Source organism: Dipodomys ordii, unplaced genomic scaffold (genome assembly GCF_000151885.1).
Source record: "Dipodomys ordii isolate 6190 unplaced genomic scaffold, Dord_2.0 Scaffold14, whole genome shotgun sequence".
Taxonomy (NCBI): domain Eukaryota; kingdom Metazoa; phylum Chordata; class Mammalia; order Rodentia; family Heteromyidae; genus Dipodomys; species Dipodomys ordii.
The window spans coordinates 8,747,707-8,758,546 of NW_012267230.1; positions in this window are offsets into that span (position 1 = coordinate 8,747,707).

Genomic DNA, 10,840 nt, shown 5'->3' on the forward strand with positions numbered 1-10,840 from the left:
AAGGCAGTCTGAACCGGGGATAGGCACACTGTGGCCTGTGAGCCATCTCTGGCCCACTCCCTATTTTTTTATTTTTTTGGTCCATCAGGGGGCTTGAACTCTGAGCCTGGGCGCTGTCCCTCAGCTCTTCAGCTCAAGGTAAGCACTCTACCACTTGAGTCACAGCACCACTTTTGGGTGGTTAATTGGAGATAAGAGTCTCATGGACTTTACTGCCTGGGCTGGCTTTGAACCTCGATCCTCAGATCTCAGCCTCCTGAGTAGCTAGGATTACAGGCGTGAGCCACCAGCACCTGGCTCCCACTCTCTATTTTTTTTCTTTTTTTTGGGGGGCGGAGGTCTGGTCGTGGGGCCTGAACTCTGGGCCTGGGCGCTGTCCCTCAGCTTTTCAGCTCAAGGCTAGTGTTCTACCGCTTGAGCCACATCGCCACTTCCAGCTTTTTTCTTATGTGGTGCTGAGGAATCGAACCCAGGTCCTCGAGCATGAAAGACAAGTGCTCTATCACTGAGCCACCTTCCCAGCCCCCCACTCTGTATTTTTATAAATAAAGTTTTATTGGCATGCTGAGCCACAGCTGTTCTTTTGTGGATTACTATCTGTGGCTACTTTAGAGAGGAGCAGGTTCAAGAGTCTGCCACGGGCTCTTACGGAAAAATGCGGCCAACCCTTGAAGAGAAGATTGGGGTTTGAACCCCAGCTGTTCATACATGGCCATGTGACCCTGGATGGATCACCTCCCAAACCACAGCCTGGTGTGCACTCTTGAGTAAACCTGGGCCAGTAGGTGCACCTCCATCTTTATGGCTGCTGTCATTTAAAATGCATCATACAAATTGGGTGCTGGTGGCTCATGCCTGTAATCCCAGCTACTCAGGAGGTTGAGATCTGAGGACTGCAGTTCAAAGTCAGCCCAAGCAGACAAATTTGAGAATCTTCTAATTAACCAGCAAAAATCTGGGAGTGGAGCTGTGGCTCAAGTGATAGAGTGCCAGCCTTGAGAGGAAAAAGCTAAGGGACAGCACCCAGGCCCTAAATGCAAGTCCCAGTATGGACACACACACACACACGCACGCACGCACGCGCGCACACACACACACACACACACACACACACACCCCATATGTGTATACCAGTATATGTGGTGTTGGCAGTTATGGAGGAAACCAAGACAATGTTTCTGAAGGTTCCGATCTGAGATACCTGTGAGCTGGTTGGCAAGGCCCCATTGCAATGTTGTTGGTGTCTGCAAGGTTTGGGGAGTGAGTCTTTACGTCTGGGTAACATTTCGGCGTGGGGGTTGGGCACAGTGGAGATGGATTTTAATCCCAGGGGAGGAGAATCTTGAATCTGGAAGTTAATGTCCTGGAACTAACGGCCCCTGCCACTCTGAGTGCCACCCTGCAGATCTCTTGGGCTGAGTAACCAGGCTCCGAATCCAGCCTGGACCTTTCAACTTCTGCCATTGAACTTCCCTGCACAGATTGTTAACAAATAACCCATGGCAGGGTGTGGAGGCCGGAAGAGGCCCCTGGTACCCATACCCTCAGGGCTGTCCAGCTGGGTGGCCGTGCCTGGCACTGTGCCAGCGGCCTGCTTTCCCTGGAAGGGGTCATTGAGGTGGGTAATTCAACAGCGTTGGATTCATTGGCTCCGCTTCTTAACCATTAACTGAGCACCTACTATTACTGGGTGAGTGGCCTCCAATACAGCTCTTCAGACGCCTCAGCCTGGTATGGTTCTTATACAGTGCTCAGCATGGGTGATCTTGGCAGTGTTTTTGACCCTCAGCAACAGCTGGGACTATGGCATTTCGTCTTATAATAGTTCATGTTTAATATTGCATAATCTTATCTAAACATATGGTGCATAGTCACCGACAGGTACAGTTCTCAGGCCTTTAAGTTGTTTATTTCATTGTCCCTGTAGCCTCTTCTCCTAGTGCCTGCAGATGGGGAAACTGAGGTACAAAGAGCCAGAGGTTGCACAAGCGTGGATGTGCTCGTCCCTGTATGTAATCCCAGCTACTCTGGAGGCAGAGACAGGGAGGTAGCCCATTAGAGGCCAGACTTGGCAAAGTTATGGAGTCTGTCTCAAAATACAAATAGAAGGGCTCAAATAATAGACAAGGCTCTCAGTTTAATCTTAGCTCTGGGGAAGGGGGAGAAGGCTGGCTCCCTATCTATGTGTGTGTGTGTGTACATGTATGTGTGTGTACATATATGTGTATGTACCAGTACTGGGGCTTGAACTCAGGTCCTAAGTGCTGTCCTTTAGCTTTTTTATCCAAGACTAGCACTCTATCACATGAGCCACACCTCCACATCCACCTTTTTGTTTTTGGTGGTTAATTGGAGATAAAACAGCCCATGTTTTGGACCATGATCCTCAGATCTCAGCCTTCTAAGTAGCTGGGATCACAGTCATGATCCACTGGTGCCTGGCTCTCCAGTCTATCTTCTTAATGTGCCATTAGGTCCCAGGAATTGCTGGGTCACTGAGGCACACATGTGTACCATCCCTTGGCTGACCCCCCCCAACGTGGAAATCTCTCCCTCACAGAACTATCCTCTTCTCTGCTTGACCATCAACACTGACCCCATGGGAGCCCCGGCCTCACACAGTCACACTCAGCACACAGTGGGCCCCCAACACATCTCTGCCCATCAAAGCACACAAGGTGCGGGAAGCCGGGCCGGCCCGTTCTAGAAGCCACAGTCCATCTTAGCTCTCTGGATTGAAGCCTGTGTGGCTTAGAACTTTGGGGGAGTCCCTGCGGGCACCTGGGTTTCCCAATGGGTGCGTGTGGGTGGAGGGGTAGGTAATGGGGTGCCCTGAGGGCTGCAGGGCGGGGTGGAGGCATGGGCTGGCATCTGGCCTGGCAGCTGTCTGTCTGTCTGTCCCCCTCTGCCACCCCCACTCCCCCATAACACAGCAGAAAGTGACACCCGACTTGGCTCTGCTTGCTGGGAACGCAGCACGACTGTTTGTCTGCAGAGCCCGGGTCCTGGGGAACTGGTGGGGAGTGGGCACCCCGCCCAGAGCAGCGTGGCCCTTCGGACAAGCGCCCCTAAAGGCCGAGGGTGCTGGGGACCCCCACCTGTCCTGAGGCTCTGGGGGTCTCTCTAAACCCTGCTGGCAGTCACACTGGGCTTCCCCTGTTGATTTTCCCCGTCTCAGCCAGGAAGGGGGCCCGTATGAACCCACACAGGGACAGATCAGAAAAGGGAACATAACAGGAAGCGTCAGTGTCCAGGAGCAGGGGATGGCTCCCAGGTTTTTCATGCTGTAGCCCCCCCCCCCACCTCATGTAGAAAACTCCTAAGGACAACAAGGGTTCTTTACCAGGTAGACCTGTGACACTGCAATTCCAGTGCCGCATCTGCTGTCTTTAAAAAAAAAAAAAAAGAAATTCTCAAGAATTTTTACTTGGGGCTGGGAAGGTGGCTCAGTGGTAGAGTGCTTGTCTAGCATTCATGAAGCCCTGGGTTCGATTCCTCCGTACCACATAAATAGAAAAAGCCAGAAGTGGCACTGTGGCTCATGTGGTAGAGTGCTAGCCCTGAGCAAAAGAAGCTCAGGGACAGTGCCCAGGCCCTGAGTTCAAGTCCTAGGACTGGCAACTATATATATATATATATATTATTTACAAAAATTAAAATTTTTCTTAAGTGGGGCGCTGGTAGTTCACGTCTGTAATCCTAGCTACTCAGGAGGCTAAGATCTGAGGATCCTAATTTGAAGCTAGCCCAGGCAGGAAAGTCTGTAAGACGCTTATCTCCAATTAACTACCAGAAAACCTTGAGCAAAATTGCTCAGGGCAGTGCCTAGGCCCTGAGTTCAAACCCCAAGGCTGACAAAAAAATTCCTTTCTATCTCCACCCCACATGGAACAACTGACTGCCTGCTTTATTACCATAATTGAGATCTTTAGCGCATTCCACTTAAAATCGCTAATGCACAAGTGCTATAAGACTTGGGAAACCTCTAACGCAAGCCATGGATTTCACTGCCTGAGAACCAGAGGCTTAGAGAGGCGGAGTCATCTTCCCTGGGGTGTTGCAGCAAGAGACACCCAGAGGCTGAGCTGCGGTTCCCCCTTGGGCTGTTTGAATTGGCCTCTCTGAATGAGTAAAAATTAGTATTAAAACCTTCTGCAAGCTGGACATTGTTTGCTCACGCCTGTAATCCTAGCTTCTCAGGAGGCCGAGATCTAAGAATTGAGGTTCAAAGTCAGCCCGGGCAGCAAAGTTCTTAGGAGACTCTTATCTCCAACTAACCACCAGAAAACCAGAAGTGGCGCTGTGGCACAGGGATAGAGCACTCACCTTGAGCTGAAGAGCTCAGAGACAGTGCTCAGGCCCAGAGTTCAAGCCCCACGACCCACCACAAAAAACCACCCTTCTGCGATGAAGGCACTGGTTTCTCCATTGCCAGACCTTGTAAGTCAGTTGAATTCATTACAACATCAGGTGTTGCCAAGAATTCTTTTGAGGCTGTCACCCCTCCCTTGGTGGGTGGGGAAACTGAGGCACACTGTCTGAGGGAGCTGATGGGCCTGTCAGGGCCCCCTGTCAAGCTGAGGATCCCAGAGGTCCCCCACCAAACAGGTAACTCTTGTTTCTCCTCCATCCGCTCCCCATCCAGTCCTTTCCCAGGCCTGGAGGAGGGAGATTCACCAGCCAGAGGGCTGGGCACCTGGCTCTCCTTCCGCCAGCTGTTGGCAGAATCGGGGCTGCCGTCTTCCCGACCCAGGGACCCCAGAGGAATACTGCAAGAGCAATAAGGATTTTTAGGGGCATTATGATAGTGGAGACATATCTGCCCCCAAAAGTCCCTCATTTTCCCTGCGGTAACCAGAGCAGGCTTCCAGGAGGAGGTGGCTTGGGGAACACTCAGAGCCCAAGCTAAGGAGGACAAACAAAATGCATAAAGTTAGAGCAAACTTGAAATAAGTCCACACTTTGGGGCTGAGCGGCGGCTCCGTGTAGCCCCACCCTCACCCAGAAAACCTCGTGTCTTGGCAGTAAATGGCAAAATGCTTCAGCTTAAAGGCTTAATACAAATGTTCACTGGGGGGGAACCCACAGGTCTGGAACCCCAGAGTTCCTGAATCTGGACATGGGGATGATTCCCTAGAGCCACATGACCCACAGGAGTCTATACTGTTTTATTTTTTTGCCTGTCCTAGGGCTTGAACTCTGGGCTCTACCATTTCAAGTGGGTTTTTTGTTTTGTTTTGTTTTTTTGTAGTTTAGTGGAGATAAGAGCCTCACGGGCTGTCCTGCCCAGACTGGCTTTGAACCATGATCCTGAGATCTCAGACTCGTGAGTAGCTAGGATGACAGGCTTATAATGCTTCCCCCCTGCCCTCCCCACCCCTCCACCCCGCAAAAGAAAAAAACACAAAAAACACCTCTGGGTGATCACTGATGATCAAATTGAACAATCTTTCTCTTCTGTACCAAGGGAAAGCGGGTCTCCTTGGAGACACATTTCAAGGAGGCTGGGGGCACACTATGAAGGTTGTCCCTGGGGGCAGGTGAGGGCCCCACACAACCAGCACCCCGGGGCTATGAAAGGGTTAACCAGACCACAGGGAGGAGGAGGAGGAGACAGCAGCTCACCCAACAAGGCCCCATCTCCTGGCCCCTTGGGGGGGGTGAGGGTGGGGAGAGACTGAGTTCTATGAGTGAGAAGTGGTATTCTCTCCCCCAAAGAAAAAAGGGGCAAAAAGTCATCCCAACACATCCCCCTCCCCTCCCCGCACAGAACCTGCGGGCTCCTAGGTTCTGGCTGGGTGGCCCTGAAGCTGGCAGGGCCTGGGACCTGGGCCAGGCCAGGCCACCACTGCTCTGTGACATGTGACAAGGGGCAAGGTGGCCTGGAGCTCTTCTCTGGGCAGTCCCTCACCTAACCCTCTGGGTGGAGCTCAGGTTAAATGCAGCAGGCCCCCAAGTACCCCGGTTGGACCCACTGAATGCCAGCCTGAGACAGAATCGAGAATCCATGAGGCCTGTCTAGTTGCCTGGAGTCAGTTACTGGGGCCAAATGGGAGTCCCACAGGTTTGGCCCAAGCTCCCTGCGTGTGGGCAGGCCCCATGCCAAGGCCTGGCAGGCTCCACTGCTCTTAACTGGCACGGCTCAGCCCAAAATGCCCACTCCCCCAGACCTTGCCCTCAGTTGACCCGCGGCGGCTCGAAGGTCGCCCACCCAGCGGCCCCCCTCAGGTCCCCTGCGATCACCCGCACAGCTGCAGCCCCAGCCCCTCCAGCCTGGGTTTGCCTCGAAGCCAGACCCCTGGAAAGAGCTGGAAACAAATGCAAAAAGAACTCAAGCAGCCTCTGGGGTGACCACTTTCCTGGGTCACTTTACAGTGATAGCAACAGCTCTACATGGGCAGAGGGCGCTGGCTGCAGAAGCATAACCCTGCCCTGGAATATTCTAGAGCCACGTGTGTGTGCTCGCCCAGGGTAGATTTGCCCGTGGGACAGCCAGGTGGCCCCCAGGCTGCGGAGTGCTACCTGCCTACCTGTGGGGAACCGAACACTCGCCTTTCAGCAGAACCCCAAGGAAGCACGCTCCCAGCCACCTGTCTGGGCCACATTTGGGCTCCAGGTGTAGCTTCGACCACACCTGGGCCTTGGCTGGCAGGGGTCAAGCTCTAGAGGTTACAAATGCCCACAGGCTAGGCCACTAGTGCCCTGACCATGGACTCCAGCCACAAACGCTCACAGCCCACTGTGCGTAGGGATGGAGCCTCGGGCCAGCCCTGCCCGGTCTCCTTCCCAGGGCAGCCTACACGCCACTGCCTCCCCCAAACTGCCCCCACCCCCCAGGGCGCTTTCTGGAGACACTAACACCTTCGCATTTTTCTGAAAGCTAGGGTCCTTCCGGGCACTAGTGGAAATGGGGTGTGTGTGTGGGGGGGGTGATTTGTCTTTGTGGTTTCCAGAAAAGTCCGATATCTTACAGAAGGAAGAGGGAATCAAACCAGGGCCTTTATTTTAAAGATCTGTACGTGTCCCCCGCAACTGCGGGCATCTGAGAAGGCAGTGTCTGAACACTTAGCTGCTTTGAGTGGACACCATGAATGGGGCAGGGGGCTCAGCCTGGCCCTGGGAGATGGGGACCCCAAAGTCTACTCCTTACAAACCTCGATATTTGCCCATGTCCCTGAGGAGGCTGGCTGGGCACCAGGCCTACCAAGTGGATGGCAGTTTATATCCTATTTGTGAGTGTCAGCGTTGTTGTTTGGGGTTTATTTTCATCTTGTTACAGATCTGAGGCAAAGAGGACTTTGTTTGCTTGGGTTGGAACAGGGGGTGGTACAGAAAGATTGAGCATGAGGTAACTTTGATCCACAGTGTTTTTTTGAAGAGTGTTGTGTGTGTGTGTACATGTTACTAGAGCTGCACACAGGGCCTGAGCGCTGTCCCTGATTTCTGCCTCTCAAGGCTGGTGCTCTACCACTTGAGCCACAGCTCCACTTCTGATTTTTTGCTGGTTAATTGGAGATAAGAGTCTCATGGACTTTCCTGCCCAACCTGGCTATGAACCATGATCCTAGGATTATAGGTGTGAGCTACAGGGTGCCCAGCTGTTTTTTGTTTTGCGTGGTTATTTTCTGACATGGGACTCGGAGGACTGTTCGGTTTCACACTTTGGTTTTTACTCTATCCTGACTGAAAGGCAGCTGGTCTCTCTGCCATAGGGAAATCTACCTGGCCAGAATCTTTCTGCTCTCTGTGTTAATGAAGGAGCAGGAGCACAAGAAATGGAGGAAGACCCCAGGTAGAACTTCCCCATCTTTCATTCCATTGAGTCTCCTCGGCATGCTTTATTTTGAAGCAACTACTCATTCCCCCCTCCCTTTCATTCTTTTCTATGGAAATATTTTTTCCTTATATATTTTGCTAAGAACTAAGTTGCTTTTTTTTTCCCCTCTAATTCCACACTTTTTTGGAGTGGAAAAATAGCAACTGTTTAATGAAATTTCACAAGGAGAGGCAAAGGAGAAAAGCCAAAATGCGTTTGGTGTATTCAACAGTGCTCTGTGGAATATTATTTTTTCTTTCATCGTATTGCTTGGATAGGAGTAAGAGGGGTGGTGTGGAGAGGGGGTAGGGAGGGGTAGAGAGGGGAGTGGGGCTTAGAGAGGGGCAGAAGAGTGTGAAAAATGCTGAGTTCTTCGCTGAGGACTTCTACCCGCCAGCTCCTGATTTATAATCTTGCCATCATACTACTTTGCCTGTTTGCAGACTCACAGGGGGAGAAAGTTTGCTCGATGGATCCCTAATTATATGCGGGGATTCGGGGCTTGAATATAAACCAAAGCCTGTGCTTGGAAGTGTTCGCCTTCCAGGCAGAAATGGGTTTGCACTTAGCACTAAATTCTGTCTGCTTTTCCACCCTGAACCATGCATTCATTTCTAACGTTCAGCTCGGGCGCCTCGATGATCGCTGGTGTCTGGGCCCTGGCAGTCAGTGTTCTGGCCTCGTTAACTCACCTAAAACACCCTATTGGTAGACGTGTCATTAGAAGCTAATTTGCCAGAGATAGCCTTGCTTAGCAAAGCAGATAGGGTTTGACGGTGAGCTCGGGTGGTAATTCACACGCACTGCCACAAGCACGTTTGCGGGAGGACTTCCCACTGACAAGCCAGGCTGTCGCCCTGGCCGCCTAAAAATGGTGCGGCTTCACCTCCCCATAGGACAGAAGAGGGCTTGGAAGTGGAGATGGTTTTGCCAAAAGCTACTGTCATCCATGTGCCATAAATCGCCATCCTGGGGATCAAGGATTCTGTGCTCAAACATCCTTTCTGGTCTAGTTCACCATTCTGTTCCCTGTTGTGAACACTTGATGTAAAATCCAGGCTTGCAAATAACTGAGGGCCTGTGGCTGCCTATGGAGAGCGTTTGTGTGTATGTGAGTGTGAATTAATACAGACTGACAAGGTGTTCTTGTATGCTGGGAGGGGCGTGTGTACCCCCACTGTCTTGTGCTAAAGACTCCCCTGATCACAACTACACTTTGTGTGTGTGCACATACAAACACATACACACACGTGCCAGTATTAAGGCTTGAACTAAGAGCCTGGGCACACTGACTCTTAGCTTTCTCTCTCAAGCCTGGTGTTCTACCACTCACCGAAGCCACATCTCCGCTTCCAGCTTTTTGCGGGTAAACTGGAGATGGACTTGCCTGCTAATCATGATCCTCAGATCTCAGCCTCCTAAATAGCTAGGATTACAAGGCACGAGGAGCAGGCACTGGGCTCAGACTTTGCTATAAAATGCTTTGACACTGAGCTAGCATGGGATTGCAGGTAGCAATAGGCAGCGTGCATCTTTGACAAGCGTGAAGCGGAATCTAATGTCATCACACTTTATGATTTCTGTGGCATTTTGTTTGGGCGGCTTGAAACACTTAACATGCATCTGTCCTTCACTTCCCCCCCCCCATTCTGTTCTCTCAACCATTTTAATAAACCATGGGGAAGGAATCATTTTGCTTGGCCTCCCAAATCACAGCAGGTTTAGCAAACCCAACACACACACACACACACACACACACACACACACACGAGCACCCCACCCCCACCCCACAATGGGTCAGTCAGTGTGACCTTTAACAAAGCAGCAAATATCCCTTTTGACTTTGTGGGCTTTAGACAGCAGCCAGGGCCACAGTACCACCTGCCCTATACCCCACCCCATCCCTCCAGGGTCTGCCAGGTTCAGTCCCTCGGTGTTAACAATGACCCCAAAAGCGGGACTTTGTGGGCCAGTTGGATAAAACACAAACTCATCTCGCCCTCAAAACCCCGATTCTGGGCCCACAGCCTTCGGAGGAGCTTTCCTTTCTCCCAAAGTGAGTTTCCCTATGCTACCCCTCCCCCCGCCCCCAGCTCACAGCACCCAGAGGAAATCCTGAAGAATTAAAGGGGTGATCACTGGCTCTTCCCTCAGAAGGTGTTTTGTTTTTTCCCTCTGTAAAGTGTGGAGGGGGAGTGCCTAAGGTTTTGTACCCCAGGGAGCATCCTATCCTTCACCTCCTTACCCAGAGCCCACCAGATGCCCCCAGCCCAACACTGAGTCCTGAAAGCTTCCCAGAAAACATCAGGGGCTCCCCCCCACACACCCCACAAAAAAATTCCTTGGCACAAAGCATTCCTGGAGTGTGAGGAGCCTTCACAGTTGAGCTCACGTTGACAGCTAAATAAAGTTTAGTTATAATTGTCACTCATTAAAGTCAAATTTGTTGCAGGTCCAGATTGGGAGAAACTATTTTCATCTTAATAAGCTCAATTAGTCTGTAGCTTCCGGGGAGGCCATCCTGCCCTGAACATTTCTTCTCTCCCCATTTGACCCCCTCCCTCTGTACCCCAACTTCTCCTGAGAACAGATGATAAATCTGGACGTCCTCGGAGGGGTGAGGCCGACCCTGGGCTCCTGACGGAGGCAGGGACCCCCAGCCCCAGCCAGAAGGCCGCCGCCTTTTTTCCTTGATTTTCCCCTTGAACTCTCCCCCCCCACAACTTAGTGTCTGGCACCGACACGCCGATCCGTACCCTAAAACCTAGGGGGTTTCTATTTAATTAAAAATTGGATTCTTAGTCGGGTCCCCTCAGCCGCGGTCGGGGGGATGGGCCCCAACTTCACGCGGGGTGCGGCCAACTCTCCGGGGACGGTCCCCGGCCGGCCGCACGTGCGGGGCCGGGCGCCGCGGGGCCCCCCGCGCTCACCTCCGCCTGGATATCGGGGTCACCGCGTGGTTTTATCGGGGTCACGCAGCGAGTCAGTTTCCCCAAAGGGCTGTGGGGTGGGGGCGGGGCGCGG